The sequence below is a fragment of the Pan paniscus genome, chromosome 18 (genome assembly GCF_029289425.2).
Source record: "Pan paniscus chromosome 18, NHGRI_mPanPan1-v2.0_pri, whole genome shotgun sequence".
NCBI lineage: Eukaryota > Metazoa > Chordata > Mammalia > Primates > Hominidae > Pan > Pan paniscus.
In genome coordinates, this window is record NC_073267.2 from 49,909,102 (window position 1) to 49,927,509 (window position 18,408).

The 18,408-nt window shown below is 40.3% G+C and overlaps 1 long non-coding RNA gene across 1 annotated transcript; it reads left to right on the forward strand.

Annotated features, from left to right (window-relative positions):
• Nucleotides 1–1,461: 1,461 nt before the first annotated feature.
• Nucleotides 1,462–18,079, forward strand: LOC130540879 (uncharacterized). Its single transcript, XR_008954897.2, has 5 exons — nt 1,462–1,538; nt 1,632–1,717; nt 15,113–15,913; nt 16,762–17,225; nt 17,430–18,079. It is a non-coding gene; the product is annotated as an uncharacterized LOC130540879 (long non-coding RNA).
• Nucleotides 18,080–18,408: the final 329 nt, after the last annotated feature.

The window sequence follows — 18,408 nt, forward strand, 5'->3', positions numbered from 1 at the left end:
AAAATTATTTTTCCCAATCATAGCTGGCATAGTCCACATTTTGCATTACAATTTCCCCTTTTTTAAAAATTTAAACACAGGTCTTTTTCTCTTCTTTTTAAACATTTTAATTTAATTATACAAGACGGAGTCTCAGTATATTGCCCAGGCTGGTCTTCAACTCCTGAGCTCAAGTGATACATCCCTCTCCGCCTCCCAAAGTGCTGGGATTACAGGCCTGAGACACTGTGCCCAGCCTTAAACATAAAGTTTAATTCATTCTTACAATTATCCTGAAGTTAGAAAAATGGAAGGGGAAGAAAAATGGCAAGCAGGTAGGCTGACTTCGGCTTCATTATTTGGAAGGACAGTTTGCTCGGTTAAAACACACTACTGCCCAAAAGGCCAAGACAACAGAAAAATACAGACTTATATAAATAGATTTTATATGTGACAGCAGTTTGAATGGAGACTTTTTCAATGCAAATGACAAACAGCTGTGCTTGGGAATAAATGACAAAGAATTTTTTTATCTCAACAGCTGTCCTGAGAGCACATCTCTACATCTCTACCTGCATTCTGGAATCAGGGAGAAAGCCAAAACGGATGACAAGACACTAGGTCAGCCGCGTCCAACCCTTTGACTACAGGGACTTTTCCGCCTATCTGTGGTGGTGGGTATCATGAAAATTATGCACAAACCTTTTTTTTTTTTTAAGCTCATCAGCTATCGTTAGCATTAGTGTATTTTATATATGGCCCAGGAGCATTCTTCTTCCAATGTGACCCTGAGAAGCCAAAAGACACCTGTGCACTAGATCAAAAGGCTACTCCTTCTGGAAGCAATTGTAAAGAATTTCTGACATTATCTTCACATGAAAACCAATGGATAGTGGGACAGAATGCAAAAATCTTCAAGTATTTTTCTTGTTGGTTTTTTTTTTTGAGTCAGGGTCTTGCTCTGTGGCCCAGGCTGGAGTACACTGGTGAGATCACAGCTCAGTGCAAGCTCAAGTGCTCCTCCCACCTCAGCCACAGTAGTAGCTGGGACTACAGATGTGCACAACCACCCCTGGCTAATATTTTATTTTTTGTAGAGACAGGGTCTCACTATATTGTCCAGGTTAGTCTCAAACTCCTTGACTCAAGGGATCCAGGACAGGATAACAGGTGTGAGCCACCACTGGCCATGTGCATGAACTTTTAAGACAAACACAAGGCCCCACAAAAGTTAAGGTTTTCCCACCTAATTTCCAGGGGATCTTTTGGTGCAAGGATGAGAAGCCCTTAAAAGTACCCAGACAACTCCAAAGATTCAAGACAGTTCATTGGGGCTGAGCCAGCCCACTGGGCAGACTGACCTTCAAAAAAGGCCCACCCATGATATACACCAGATGGCTCTCCAAGAATCTCTCCAGTCCTCAGGGTCCCTAAGGTACTGGACAGAGCTAGGAAAGCAAACCCATGTGCTTCTTCCTTCAGGCAACCCCTTGAGGTCAAGACCCCACAATCAGATGAGGATGGAGTGGCTCACCCTCAGTCAACAGGCCAGACTCAAGGTGGTATTATGTCTTAACCAAGGGTGTGGGCCTCCAGGTTTCACTCCCAACTCAGTGCTCCTTTAATAACCACACTTTGTTAATTCTTAACAGGTGTTCCAGGCAAGTCAGTTCTCCCTCAGGCCTTCGGTTTCCTCACCCACAAGATGAGAGGGCTGGATCAGATGGAAATTCGGGGGGTAAGGGGATGTCCGCTCGCAGCCCACCTCGCCCATGGGCCCCTCAAGCCTCCATGCCAGTTCCCACGACGCACCCGCCCCACAGATCCTGCCCAAGGTGAGGGCTGGTCCCGGGTCCTCCGGCTGCCGCATCAGCGAGTGCAGGAGGGAGGGGAAGCCTCCAATGGGGCGACTCGGGCTCAAGGATGCAACTGGGCCAGGAGTGAACTCGGGCACGGAGGGAGGTGTCTGGGCCGCTCCTCGAGCCCAGCCCGGGTCCACGACCCCCTTATCTCCAGGGTCCGTATCTCCTGCTGGGTGAGGTCCTTGGACACAGCGCACTTGTTGCGCAACCGGCGCAGGCTGCCGATGGAGATGCCGATAAGCTTCTGGAGCTGCCCACAAGCTTCTGGAGCTGCCCACACTGCTGCAGCGTCTGGCTGGCTGCGGCCCCTGCGCCTCCCACAGAGGCCGCTGCATCACCCCCGCCACCGCCCTCCTTCTTCTCTCCCCTGGCCGCTATGCGCAGCGGCGCTCTATGCAGGCCGCAGCGGCCAAGGCGGGGAGCCCGGGGCGCGGGCGCCTAGGCAAGGAACCCCCGAGCCCGGAGAGCTGGACCAGGAGCGCACCTCGGCGCCGCCCGAACAAGGACGCCCGTAGAGCCGGCAGCCGAGTGTGCCGCTCCCGCCCTCAGAGCCGCGGCGGTGGTGGCAAAAAGCGGCGGCGGCGGGGGCAAAAAGCCTCGGTGGCGGGGGCAAAAAGCCACGGCGGCAAAAACCGGCGGCGGCGGGGGCAAAATGCCGCAGGGGCAAAAAGCCGCGGCGGCGGGGGCAAGAAGCCGCGGTGGCGGGGGCAAAAAACTGCGGCGGCAAAAAGGGGCGGCGGCGGGGGCAAAAAGACGCAAAAAGCCTCGGCGTCGGGGGCAAAAAGCCGCGGCGTCGGGGGCAAAAAGCCGCGGCGGCGGGGGCAAAAAATATATATATATAAAAAATGTTATATATATTATATATTATAAATATATAATATATAAATATATTATATATTATAAATATATAATATATAAATATATTATATATTATAAATATATAATATATAAATATATTATATATTATAAATATATAATATATAAATATATTATATATTATAAATATATAATATATAAATATATTATATTATATATAATAAATATATTTATATATTATATATAAATTATATATATTATAAATATATATAATAAATCTTGATGATTCTAAGAATGTTTTCATTGTTATCACTAAAACTTATAATAAATGTTTTATTCATTCGTTTGTGACTATATTGCATGATAAAAATTTAAAGATTTATTATGTTTGAATCAAACCCCACGATTTGTGTCATTTCCCCCTGGAATGTGGAAGTCTGAGTTTTTAGTTCACAAATTTGGCAGAACAATAAACAGAGCGGCACAGCTCAAAGCACTAACTCCTCCGGAAGCAGCAGGTCGAAGTACATGCCAGACATTAAGCAGCAGAGCAACTTAGCAAGAGAAGACAGATCTTCAGGTTGGTGGGCAATGTCTGAACAGTCTGCTCATGGCACCAATTGTTAGTCATTTGCAAAGATGTGGCTTTAAGAGGGTAAGAAATTACTACTCACATAAATTACATTTGTGAGGTAAGTAGGAAGGCCTTTCAAGGTGATCTGACATGGCTTGAATGTGCAAGAAAAGGAGCCAGGCCTGGATTTTTATTGAGGGTAGGTGGCATGCTAGGGTGAGAATTTATTCCCATGGACAGGGGTTTGAATTGTTTCAATCTGCTGCTGGTACCAGAAAAGGGACCACCCAGGTTTCCTCTTACTGTATTATTTTATACACACACACACACACACACACACACACACACACACACACACACACGGTTTAGGATTAAAAATAGAGACAACCATCAAATAATGAAGATAGTTCCTTTTGGTCAGCCTGGCAAGTAAGGACGTAGAAGGTGACATTCACATCAGCGAAAGTAAAAAGGGAAACATAGGCCAGCAATTCTCCTAACATCTATCAGAAAAATAAGTTCACAGGGCAAATCACCATCCCAAATTGGACAGAAGGACACACACATCCAAAGAATTATAACTTACTTGATTAGTAAACCACAAGAAACCCCTATGGGAACAAATACAGGTGTAAGAAAACCATTATTGATGAATGGCTAAAAGTTTGAGAATTAACATTTTCAGGGTATACAAATTTATGAACTTTACTTTCAGAAACATGCCATGGCTTTTACAGGGAAGATGATAGAAAAAATGCTTCTTGATTCCAGTAGGAGGAAGGGAAATGTAGCCATTTTTAACTATTCCCAGAAAATTTTCTTTTTAACATTCCTATCTTCAATATAAACTATGTATCAAAAGCCTAACCAACTGAGATTTTACCAGAGCCAGACTTCCTGGAGTAAGAGAAATGCCCAATTCCATCCCCCTCTAACCTTCTTGATCCAGTTAAGAGAGGTAAAGAGTGAGGAGTCCTCATGAAATTCACAGCCTAGGGATACACTGTTTTGTTTTGTTTTGTTTTAATGAGGCTAATGCATAAGTCAATAGAGTGCTTTGCCTAAGCTCTCACATAACCACTACATCAACAGCAGAATAAATACATGGTAGCAGAATACAACTGAAAGAACTGTATGCCTCAGATCTTGTTAAATAAGTCTCTAAGAGACCACAAGGAAATTGAATAATGTTGATAAAGTGGACACATGTATATGTAGAAATACACAATGTACTGACACTGAGTCATGAACAAATAGAAAATCTGAACAGACCTATAGTTGCAGATTGATGCAAAAATCACCCCTCCAGAAAAAAAAAGTACAAAACTGTTATGCTGCTGAATCTATCAAACATTTTAAATAATTAATTACCAATTATCCTCAAACTCTTGCAAAAACCTGAAGATGCAGAAACACTTCCAAATTTATTCTATGAGGTAGGCCAAAATTACAGTGACATAAAAAATGAACAAAAGCACTACAAGAAAGGAAAGTTGAAGAAAAATGTTCTTTATAAATAATATAAAAACTATAAAATAAATATTAGCAAAATATATTTAGCAGAATAATAAGAGGGTTATCTACCAAGACTAATTGAGAGTTATTACTGAAGTGCAAAGATGCTTTAACATATAAATATCAAAGGCACAGTGACTTGTGCCTGTAATCCCAGTTACCCAGGATGCTAAGGTGATAGGTTCACTTCAGTCCAGGAGTTCAAGAGCAGTCTAAACAACATCATAATATCCTGTCTCTAAAAATAAATAAATAATAAACAAATAAACAAATAATCATAATATACTGCATTAGTACTGTTAAACACCACAATATCTCAATTTACACAGAAAAAGCATTCTACAAGATATTACTCATTCATGGTACAAACACACAACATAATCAACAGTGAAATACAAAAAATGTTTTCCCTTAATATCAGGAACTAAAAATAGTTCCTCTTTTTTACCACTTCCACTCAACAGAGTATATAAAATTTTAGCTTAAGCAATAACAAAAATAAAATAAAGACAAAATGCATATGTTAAAAAGAATAAAATAGAAATATCTCTGTTCACAGTAATCATGTATGCACACAATTCTGAAGATTGTACAAACAGAAAAACACCTCAAAACAGTTTAGAATAAACAAATTAAGTAATGTTGCAGGATACAAAATTAACTTACAAAACTCAGTTGCATTGATGCACACCAATAATGATTAATCTGAAAAGGAAATTAAGAAAACAATACCATGAACAACAGTATTAAAAAGAATAAAATGCTCTGGAATCAATTTAACCAGGATGACAAACTATTTGTACAATAAAAACTTACAAAATGCTGCTGTAAGAAATCAAAGGTACAAATAAATGGAACAGTGTCTTGTGTTCATAGGTGAAAAGACTTTTAAAAAAATTTCAACTTTTATTTTAGATTCAGGGGTTACAGGCACAGATTTGTTATGTAGGAATGTTGTATAATGCTCAGGTTTGGAGCACATAGGTAGTGAGCACAGCAACCAATATGTAGTATATTAACTTGCCCTCCCCTCTGCACACTTTAGTAGTCCACCGTGTTTACTGTTCCCATATTTATGTCCATATATGCTCAATGTTTAGCTCTTATAAGTAAGAACATGCAGTATTTGGCTTTCTGTTTCTGCATTAATTTGCTTGAAATTATGGCCTCTGGTTCCACCTATGTTGATACCAAGGACATGATTTCATTATATTTCACAGCTGTGTAGTATTCCATGGTGTATACATACCAGGTTTTCTTTATCCAATATACCATTGATGGGCATCTGGATTGATCCCACATCTTTGCTATTGTGAATAGCACAGTGATGCATTCAAGTGCATATGTCTTTTTGGTAGAATGATTTATTTTCTTTTGGGTGTATACCCAGTTGTAGGATTGCTGGGTAAATTGGTAGTTCTGTTTTAAGTTCTTTGAGAAATCTCGAGACTGCTCTCCACGATTGCTGAACTAATTTACAATCCTGCCAATGATGTAAAGTGTTTCCTTTTCTGCACAGCCTTGCCAACATGTTATTTATTGACTTTTTAGTAATAGACATTCTGACTAACATGAGATGGTACCTCATTGTGGTTCTGATTTGCATTTATCTGATAATTACTGATGCTGAGCAATTTTTCATGTTTGTTGGCCACTTGTATATCTTCTGTTCAGGCATATCTGTTCATCTCATTTGCCCATTTTTTATTTTTTAACGGTTTTTTTTTGGCTTGTTGATTTGAGTTCCCTATAGAGTCTGGATATTAGGCTTTTGTTAGACTCATAGTTTGTGAATATCTCCTCCCATTCTGGAGGATGCCTCTTTCCCCTGTTGATAGTTTATTTTGCTGTGCAGAAGCTATTTAGTCAAATTAAGTCCTACTTGTCTATTTTTGTTTTGGTTGCAATTGCTTTTGGGGACTTAGCCAAAAACGACTTGCCAAGGCTGATGTCAAAAAAGTATTTCCTAGGTTATCTTCCAGAATTTTTATAGTTTGAGGTCTTACACTTAAATTTTTAATCCATTTAAATTTAATTTGGGGGCATGTTGCAAGGTAAAGGTCTAGGTTCAATCTTCTGCCTATGGCAAGCCAGTTATCCCAGAATGTATTGACTAGGGAGTCCTTTCCCCATTGCTTGTTCTTGCCAGCCTTGTCAAATATCATATGGTTGTAGGTGTGTGACTTTCAGCCGTGTTTTGTAGTTCTCCTGAAGAGATCTTTCATTTCCTTGGTTATCTGTATTCCTAGGTATTTCTCTTTTTTGTGGCTATTTTAAGTGGAATTGTGTTCTTGATTTCACTCTTGGCCTGCACATTGTTGGTGTATGGAAATGCTACTTATTTCACCATCATCAGTACTGTTTACACTGATTTTGTATCCTGAGACTATACTAAAGTTATTAATTCTAGGAGCCTTCTGGCAGAATCTCTAGGATTTTCTAGGCATAGGATCATATTTTCAGCGAAGAGAGATAGTTTGACTTCTTTTCCTGTTTCGTTACTTTTTCTTTCTCTTGCCTGATTGCTCTGCATAGGACTTCCAGTACTAAGCTGAATAGGAGTGCTGTGAGTGAGCATCCTTGTCTTGTTTCAGTTCTCATAGAAATAGTTTTAAGTTTTTAACCTATTGAGTATGATGTTGACTGTGGGTTTCCCATAGATGACTTATTATTTTAAGGTATGTTCCTTGGATGCCTAGTCTATTGAGGATTTTTACCATGAAGTAGTGTTGGATTTTATTAAGAAGATCTTTGTGTATCTGTTTAGAAAATCATATGGTTTTTACTTTTGATTCTATTTAGCTGGTGAATCACATTTATTGGTTTGCATATGTTGAACCAGCTTGCATCCCAGGAATAAAGCCTACTTGACCACGGTATATTACCTTTCTGATGTGGTGCTGAATTTGGTTTGCTAGTATTTTGTTGAGGATTTTTACATTTTCTATTCATGAGGGATCTTGGTCTGAAGTTTTGTTTTTTCACAGTGTCTCTGCCAGATTTTCATATCATGCTACTGCTGGTTTCAAAGAATGAGTTAGGAAGGAGCCCCACCACCTCGATATTTTGAAATAATTTTAGTAGGATTGATATCATTTCTTCTTAGTATGTCTGGTAAAACTCAGCAGCCAACCTACCTGTTTCAGGCCTTTTGTTATTGTTGTTGTTGTTGTTGGTAGGTTCTTTAGTACTGACTCAATGTCAGAAGTTGATATTAGTCTACTTAGAGTTTTGATCTCTTTCTGATTCTATCTCGGGAGACTGTGTGCTTCCTGGAATTTATTCATTTTCTCCAGATTTTCTAATTTGCGTGCAGAGCTGTTCATAGTACTCCCTGAGGATCTTTTGTATCTCTATCTGATCCATTCTAATATAACCTGTCATTTTTATTGTGCTTATTTGGATCTTCTCTTTCTTTTTTATATTTGTTAATTTGGCTAGGAGCTTATCAATTTTTTTTTGAAGAACCAATTTTTTGTTTTCTTGGACTGTTGTATACATTTTTGCATCTCAACTTCATTAAATTCTTCTCTAATTGCTGTTACGTCTTCTCTCATGCTAGCTTTGGGGTTGGTTTGTTCTTTTTTTTTTATTTTTTATTTTTTATTATACTTTAAGTTTTAGGGTACATGTGCACATTGTGCAGGTTAGTTACATATGTATACATGTGCCATGCTGGTGCGCTGCACCCACTAACTCGTCATCTAGCATTAGGTATATAGGTGTAAAGTTACATCGTTAATTTGAGACATTTCTAACTTCTTGATAAAGGCATTCAGGGCTATAAAGTTTCCTCTTAACACTGCTTTGGCTGCATCTTAGAAATTTTGGTAAGTTGTGTTCCTATTTCTATCAATTTCAAGTAATTTTTATATTTCTGCCTTACTTTGATGTTTACAAAGGATTTATTCAGGAGTAAGTTGTTTAATTTTCATGTATTTCTGTAGTTTTGAGAGATCTTGGTATTCATTTGTATTTTTTATTGTACTGTGCTCCAACAGTGGGCTTGGTGAGATTTCATTTTTCTTAATCTATTCAGGCTTTATTTATCACTGAGCACGTGGTTGATCTTAGAATTTTTTTTTGTGCAGATGAGAAAAATGTACATTCTGTGGTTGTTCGATGGAGTTTTCAATAGATGTCTATTAGGTCCAATTGGTCAAGTGTTGAGTTTAACTCCAGAGTTTTCCTGTTAGTTTTTTTTTTTTTTGGCCTCAGTGATATGTCTAATGCTGTAAGTAGGGTGTTGAAGTCTCTTACTACTATTGTGATGTTGTCTAAGCCTTTTTGTGGGCAAAGAAAAAGTCATTTTGTAAATCTGGGTGCTCCAATATTAAGTGTATATATATTTAAGATATTTAAGGCTTCTCACAGGATTTTATCCTTTATCAATATGCCCTTGTCATTCTTCTTTTCATTGGTAGGCAAAGAAGAAGTCATTTTATGAATTTGGATGCTCCAGTGGTAATCACATATATATTTAAGATAGTTAAGGCTTCTTCTTAGATTGCACCCTTTATCAAAATGCTCTTCTTGTCCCTCTTAGTGTTTTTTTTTTTTTTGGTTTAAATTTGTTTTATCTAATATAAGAATAGTGACTGCTGCTTGTTTTTTGTTTCGTTTGCATGGTAGAATATGCTCCACCCTTTTACTCTGAGGCAAAGGGTGTGTCTTGAAAGCAACAGATGGATGGGTACTGTCTTTTTATCCAGGATGCCACTTTGTGTCTTTTAACTGTGGTGTTTAGCTTACTTACATGTTAGGTGAGTATTGATATGTGTGATTTTGAATTCACCATCATGTTGTTAGCTGGTTGTTATGTAGAGTTAATTGCATTATTGCTTTACAGTGCCTGTGGGCTATGTGCTTAAGTGAGCTTTTTTGGTAGCAGATATCATTCACTTGAGTCCATGTTCAGCACTACCTTAAAGACCTCTTGTAAGGCTGGTCTAGTTTAAATGTATCACATCAGCATTTGCTTGTCAAAGGAAATTTTTTTTTCCTCTTTCACCTATGAAGCTTAGTTTAGAGGGATATAAAATTATTGGTTAATTTTTTTTCCCTTTAAAAGCTCTGCAGATAGGCCCCTAACCTCTTCTGGTTGCAAGGTGTCTGCTGAGAGGTCTGCTGCTAGTCTGATGGAATTCACTCTGTGAGTAACCTGCCCTTTCTCTCTAACTGATCTTAAATTTTTTTTTTGCACTGACTTTGGTGAAGCTGATGACTATGTGACATGGAAATAGCAATATGGTTTGGATCTGTGATTCTGCCCCAATCACATGTGGAACTGTAATCTTCAATGTTGGAGGTGGGGCCTGCTGAGAGGTGATTGGATAATGGGGATAGATCCTTGTGAATGGTTTAACACCAGCCCCTTGTGCTGTCTCGCGATAACGTTCTCATGAGATCTGGCTGTTTAAGAATGGGTAGCACCTCCCCGCTCTCTGTGTTGCTCCTGTTCTTCCATGTAAGATGCCTTGCTCCCCCTCTTCCTTCTGCCATGGTTGTTAGTTTCCTGAGGGCTCCCCATAAGCCAAGCTGATGCTGCCATGCTTCCGCTGCAGCCTGCAGAATTGTGAGCCAACCAAACTTCTCTTCATTATAAATTACCCAGTGTCAAGTATTTCTTTATAGCAATGTGAGAACTGACTAATACAGACTGTCATATATTATTGTATCTGACTAGGGGCTGACTGGGGTTCTCTTGGATTTGAATGGCAACCTCGCTAGTGAGATTAGAGGTACTTTCCTGAACTATATCTTCATACATATTTTCCAACTTGCCTATTCTCTTTTCTTCTCTCTCAGAAATGTTGATAAATTGTAGATTTGTTCTCTAAGTAATCTCATATTTCTCAATGGGGATGTTGATTTTTCTTAATTCTTTTATCTTTATTTTTGTCTGACTATGTTGATTCAATAAAACAGTGTTTGAGCTCTGAGATTCTTTTCTCAGTTTAGTCTATTCTGCTGGAAATACTTCTGATTTTATTATAAAATCCTCACAGTAAATCTTTCAGCTCAAGAATTTTTTAGTTTAGATATTTCTTAAGATTGGTATTTTATCTTTCAGGTTTTGAATCATTTAACCAGATTGCTTGGCTTCCTTGGGTTAAGTTTCAACTTTCTTCTCAATCTAAATGAGTTTCCCTGCTCTTTTTTCCATGTCTGTCATTTTAGACAATTCAGACTGTTAAAAACCATCACTGGGGCACTAGTGGGCTCTCTTGAAGGAGACACTCTGGCTTTTTGCATTGCCAGAGATTTTGAGCCAATTCTTTCTCATCTGAGAGTACTGGTATACCTCTAATTGGGGTATAAATTGAGTATAGTCTATTGGCTTTCTTTTTTGAAGGTTTTCAGAGGACTACGACTCTGTACAGTGTCTTTGTTGTTGAATTCTTGCTCTTGGTTTCACAGGGGAAGAATTAGTAAAGTGATTTTTGGTAGTGTAATCTCTACTGCGATCCAGTAGATAGCACTTGAGAGCAGTGGGATGTAGATAGGTTCTTTACCATGCAGTTCCTTTGTGTATCTTCTTTATTTGCAACTATGTTCTGTGGTACAGGTCTGTTCATGAGTCTTGAGAGACTCACTTCCAATCACTGGCACTATGCCCATTATTATTACTATCATTATCATTATTGTCATTGTTGTTAGGTGTTTCAAGCTGTGGGGCTTCTAGAAAAATGTGGGGCTTTCTGGATGTCTTCTAGAAAAATACCCCGCATCTTTACCATAACAGCCCTGTGGAAGGAGGTGTGCCTAGGGCCCACGCCAGCCTGTGAACCTGTGTGAATCTGGCCTCTCAGTTTCTGAAGAGTGTGGGTTCCTCCCCCATTCAACTGCCCAGCACAGATCCCAGCTTGGCACTCCTGAACCACAGGTCACAGCACTGGAGTGCCACGACTTGCTTATGACTCCCTCTTCCTGATGCTTAGGGCCAGGTTCCAAGTGTGGTGAGGGATCTGAGGGATTTCTGGGTTGCCAGAATGCATTCAGGTGGAGCAAAGCATCCAGGTTGGGTAGCAGAAACTACAATGTATACATGCTTCTCCCAGGAAGCCAGGCAGGGGCCATGTAAGAGGCTGGTGGACAGGCATGCCTACAGGATAGACATGTCCCAGTCCTGCGGGTAAGCAGGCCTTGCTTTCTCCCTGCAGTTTAGCTGGGGCCAAAGCCTCTGAGAGAGATAGGCAGCCCCGGAGGTGGGACTTTATGGTTGAGCTCCACCAGACCTGACCCATGCTAAAAAGTCCTGGCTCTGTGCCTGCTACAGCTCCATCTCCATCTACTCTCCAGGGAGATCTCCTTGCCAACTCACATGTCCATGGGGGTGTGGAGCTTCCTGCAGCCAGGATCCCAGTGGTCTGCAGCGAGAGTGAGCAGCCTCCCAGTCCCTTTACTCACTTCTTCCCCAGATGCCACTCAGGGCCAAAAAGCAGTCATAGCGTTCAGGCACCCCATAAGGGCACCCCAGCTTCCTTGCTCTTCAGTCTTAGAAAACGCACCTTTTCTCCATCCACACTATGCATTTTCTCTCCAAATATCTATTCAAACTATGTTGATGTAGTCAAAATTGTGGTCTTTCTCTTTGGGAGCAACACTTCCTGGCTGCATCCAGTAAGCCATCTTGGAAACTCTCTTAAAAGTACTAATGTGGCAATTTCTCCTAAAATTATCTCTAAATGCAGTGCAATCCCAATCAAAAGCCCAATAACTTTTTTTAAATGGAAACAGAAACTAACATTCTAAAATTCAAGTGAAATCTCAAGGAACCAAGAATAGTCAAAACGATCGCAAAAAAAAGAGATAAAAATGTTCAAAGCTCTAATTTCATAATGAGAAATTTCCTAACGTCAAAAGTTACTCACAGTCATGTTACTCAAAACAGTGTGGTACTGGGATAGAGACTACAAACAAATGAAATAAAATAGAGCCCAGAAAGGTATCCTCACATATATGATAAAATAGTTTAACAAGTTGCCAGGGTTATTCAGTGGGAAAAGAAAGTCTTCAGAAAAAAAAAAATTTGCTTGGAAAACTAGATATTCACATAATGAAGTATAAAATTGGACTTCTACCTTACACTGTATACAAAATGAAATTGAAATGCATCGAAAACCTAAAAGAAAAACTTAAACCTGAACAACTATTAAAAAAAAGATAGGGCAAAATATTCATACCATTAGATGTGGGAATAATTTCTTGCATATGACGCAAGCTCAGTCAACAACAAAATAGATACATGACTTCATCAATAGTGAATTTGTCTCTCAGAGGACACTATCAATAGAGTAACAGGACAACTCTGAATAATAGAACATACTCCATAACAATACTGTAATAATACATCTGGCAAGGTATTAATATAGGGAAAATACAAAGTAAAAAGGTTTGAAAATCTTCAGCACTCTTCATGATAAAAACATTAAATAAACTGGAAATAGAAAAGATATTGTAAGACATCTATAAAAACCCCACAGCTAACATCATACTTGATGTTAAAAGACAAAATGCTTTCTACCTAAGATCAGAAATAAGACAAAGATGTCTGTTCTCGCGACATCTATTCAACATGGTAAAAAAAAGCTGTTAGCTAGGAAATTAGGCAAGAACATAAAAGTATTAGTGATTTTAAAGCAAATACACACATAGCACCCAGGCATAAATACAAAAGCAGACTTTTCACTGCACATAAAGGTGGATACACGCAGACAAAGACACACAAGCTTGCTAACTGTCAGAGTTAGCAGCTGAAACACACAAATAAATGCTCAGAGAGACACCCAGTTTAGACCTCTGCTCTCTTTACCACACTCTCCTCCCACATTAGCAGTAACCACTATCTTACACATTGTTTATTTTACTTGTATTATATATTTATTCTTTCCTAGAATATCAGCTTCAAGTGGGCAGAATTATTTGTTTTGTTTTAGTCATTGCAGCACCTCCTAGAACATCTGCTACACAGGGCAAGATTAATACATAATAAATAACTGGGCTCAAATTCACACAACTATACACAGTGCTTTTCCATGAACCTCATCATAGGCCCACATAAACTTGATTTGCACAAAATGAGTTTTTCTTAACTCGATCCTATGTGGCAGGGTGGTGTCTTCTGAACTCCAAACAAATTCCTAAAGGTTAGCTGACTCAAATGAATTGAAAATGTAAGTCCACACAAAAACCTGCACAAAAAAGTTTACAGCAATATTAATTGTAGTTTTCACAAAACTTGGAAGCAACCAAGATCATGTATTCACCAAGGTCAGAGGTACAAAATTATTATACAAAAATCAATTCTACTTCTATACACTTGCAATGAAATATCTAATAATGCAGTTGAGGCAAAAACAAATCCATTTACAATAGCAATTAAATAATAAATACATATAAATAAATTTTTAAAAATGTGAAACTTGTAATCTGAAAACTACAAACCTTATCGAAAGAGGTTGAAGATCTAAATAAATGAGAAACCATTCCATGTTTATGAATCAGTAGGTTTAATACATTATGATGACAATAACTCCCCAAACAGTCTACATCCAGTACAATTAGATTCAGTACAATTAGAATTCAAGGTGACTACCATGTAAAAACTGAAGCATTGATGCTGAAATTCATATAAAATTAAAAGGGACTAAGAATATCTTTAAAAATCTTTAAAAATATGCCAAATAAGAGGACTCACAAATTACAACTTCAAAATTTGCCTCAAAGCAACCTTAATCAAGATGGTGTAGTAACTACACAAGGAAAGTCATTTAGATCAATGAAATACAACTGAGAGCCCAGAGAGAGTAAAATCAGCAAAATGGCAAGAATGTACAGCTCCAAACACCTGCTCCTCCACAGAAACAGGGAAAAACAAGCAGAACTGTCAGAAACGATGTTGTAAAACCTGTTGAAAACCATCGAGTTGTATAGCAACCATGTAAATACAAAATCAAGAAAAACAATGAAGAACAGGAGAAAAGCCTCGTGGACTTTTTACACGTCCTTGCCCAAATCCTTCCCTTACTTGATGGCAGTCTTAAAAACAACATCCTGAGTTGCCAGTATGGGCCTCTGCTCAGTGGTTCCAGAGGGAAAAGAGGAGGTCTTACTTGCAAAGTATTGTGTTGTTACATTAAAATCTGTATTAGGGCTATCCAAAGGTCTGAAACAAGGCTCTTTTTTTTCTCTAAGTCAGAAAAAAATCAGTTTAAAAAATTGGCACGAGTTACTTGGGAGTATTTTAAGGAAACTGAAAGCCAGCAGCCCCCTGGAGAGCAGATTACAGACGACACATACAATAGGTCACATAAAGCCAAGAATAAAAAGCTAACGTGAGATTTTGTTTTGTTTTACAAATTAGGCTATTAAAAAGCACCCATGTATACTGGCAAATTGACAAAACACTCTGTGCATAACCACGAAAAACACATTTTCTTAAAGACCCAAGAAGACCCTCATTTTCAGCACTGGCTGACCTTCAGGCTCAGCTCAGCAGAAAGTGAAGACTGAAGCAAAGTTTTCAACAGTATGCATATGTGTTAAAGGAACGCCCCAGCCCAGAGCCATCCACAAAAACTGGAAGAATCCATCAGTTTGTCTTTGTCTCAGTTTTGTCATATAGACCTTTGTGACACACAGATCTATGTACAATGAAAACTACAAATTTCTAATGAAAGAGCCATGAAAGATCACAAAAGATCTTAATAAATAGAAAGACATTTAATGTGCATGAACATAAAATCTCAATATTGTCAAGATATAATTTCTCCCCAATTTGAGTTATAGGCAAGAGAGTCACATCATCTGGGTGATTGGCCAAACATATGTCACAATCCCTTCCATTGACAGCTCCCAAAAAAGGAGTTACATCACCTAGGTGCTCAGCTCTGAGATGTGTCACAACATTGCCCAATACAGGCAGGCGACAGGCGGGAGAGTCACATTTCCTGGGTGCTTGGCCCAGTGGTATGTCACATTTCCTTATGTAGGAAGGGCACATGTAGCAAAAGAGAGTCACATTACCTAGGTACTGTGCTAGAGCTATCAGTCTCTGTGTCGTTCAATGTGAGAGTTATGATCTCTTTAGACATCCATGTAACAGAGCCTCAACTCCTTCATCCTCAGATGTAAAGGCTAGTGAAGACCAAATAAGCCTTGAAAGGTAATTCCCCTAAAAAGGCAGAATGTCTTAGGCTTTGGCCTCTCCCCTTCAAGCACAACGAGATCATAACCTCTCTTTTGACTTCTCACTATGCCCAGCACCGGAACAAAGCTCCTGACTCCACACCATCACCTTTCCACCCTTGTACCTTCACTGGGCAGACAAGAGACGAGAAGACCTGAACTCTGGGACAGTCTGGGGAGAAAAGAATCCAAAAAGGGTTGAGGCAGCAAGGGCTGAGCTCCCATGGGTGCCCCGGCCCGAAGGTGCAGGTCCAGGCTGCTTTCCAGGTGGCATTCAGTGCAGGTTCTTCAATGCCACTGGAAGGCATGAAAAACGCACGGTAGCTGCTGCTTCTTCCTTTTCTTAAGCTCTGAAAATGCAAACACTTTTTCAAGGTTTTCAGATATGCCCAGGTACCCCCAACTGAAAAGGAGGATAATGGCATTGTTCATCATGGCTTATTGTCTTGCCCAGGCAGGAGCCAGCCCCTGACTCGCCAATCCAGCTGCCCCAGGCTGGAGGCGATCCTGTCGAGCCTCCTCCCTGCAACTCCACTCCTCTTTTTTCTCTTCCTCAACCACCGGCATACTTTTGGTCATCCTCCTTGTTGTCACAATGGGGGCGTGATACCATAAAGACCTGGGAACCCCAATGATCTCAGGTCCCGCAGGGGTCAGGTGAGCATATAGGAAGTCCAGAAGGACAGTCATCTGCCACTTCCAGTTAAAAAAGAACAAAACCCTCGCACTCCAGGAATGAGTCAAGAACCCAGCGAAGGCCACAGGTCTAGCCCACAACCACCTAGGTATGTGGGGTCCTCCAAGGCTCACGCTTGTGTCCTGCAGGCTGGAGCCCATGCGAGGGTCTGCAGTCTTTGTTCCGGATGGGGAACTACTGCTTCAGCTGGTTACCCAGATGTCCCCGATGGGGAAAGGAAGGAAATGGTGAGAATCTTCAGCACAGCGGATCACATCACCCTGGCAGAGACCAGTCCTGCCTGCGCATGGCACCAGCAGCCGCAGGCTAGAGGCAGTCATGTCAGGCCTCCTCCATACAGCATCTCTCCTGCTTTTTTTTCAAACGGCCCTAATCACTTAATTTGGTCATCTTCCCTGTCACAATGGGGCACCTGGCGCTATAGACACTTGGGAAACACACAGATCTGGGGTCCTACAGTGTCCAGGTGAAGACGCCGGGAGTCAGAGAGGAAAGTCTTTTGAAGCCTCCAAAAGGAATGCACAGGGCCCCACTTGAAGAGGTGGAGTGCCCAGTGGCAGATACAGGCCCCACACATCGCAGCAGTAAACAGGTAAGGCGCTCCCTGGCCCGTGCCTGTTTCCTGGAAACTGAAGCCATGCCCAGGCTGGGAGTCACCATTCCAGACACAGAATAAGCTGTTGGGCTGGCTGCCTCACCCAGCACCCGGCCACGCCAGAGAGAATCTTGGATGCTGCTTTCCCACAGGCTGTAGTGCCTTCCAAGTTAGGCCACCCTAATAACACTTCTCCCACAGGGACTCCACGGTGTCCAGCTCTCCAGCCTGGGGTTTCTTATCACCGAGTGATTCCAAAAGAAACGATCTACAATGGCATGACTAAGTTCCAGAAACAAATAAACAAAATACTGAGGGAAGCCCATTGGTCACTTTGATTCTTCAAAGGTGACAATTGTCCCTCCCTGAAATCTTATGAGTGCATGAACAGGCTATTCTAATGTAAATGAAATTCACACTAAAACTGATTGAAAGATGATTCTGTTTCCAAGGTACTTTGTATTCTCAAATTGCATCTGCTTACCCTGGCCCCCTCAAAATGGAAAAGTGATGACTATTTGTCTTCGTAGCACTGTGGGGACACACAGCCTTAAATGGAAGAGTGTCAAAAGCAACATTCCATAAAGGGCTGTCACTTCCAATTTTCAAGCAAGGTTGGAAACCAACCATGATGTATGAAACACTGTTGGCCAAAGTGCACAATTAGTAATACAAAATGAATAATATAAACTATTGTAAATATGTGTGGACATCGTGGCAATTTGGACATCAAAAAACACTGCCAAATTCAGAAAGAGGAAGCTGTAAACTCATGGCTGTTAGGAAGCTTAACTTCTGTGTACTAGAACCTATCAAAATTAAATTTCTCCATGTCAATCTGTCCAAGCAAACATTGAGATGTTTATTTCCATATAATTCCTATTGAATCCTACTGGGCAGGACCCTTCTGGCCCCATCCTCACAGCACTGGTGCAGTGAAACTGCACTTGCTCCTGCTTCCCCCTATATTGTTAGGAGCGGAAATATTTGGTAACAGGGTGGATTGGGAGGCTACTGAGGCCTCCTGCGTGGGTGGGTCAGGTCTCCTGCAGCCCAAACCTTTTTACAATAAATAAGTTATAGGTAAAATTAGAAAAAAATTTAAAAATGGAACTCATTCTGTTTCTTTGCTCACCACAAAGAGAAACACAGCATCTAGAGATGTCTGTTGGAGCCAGGC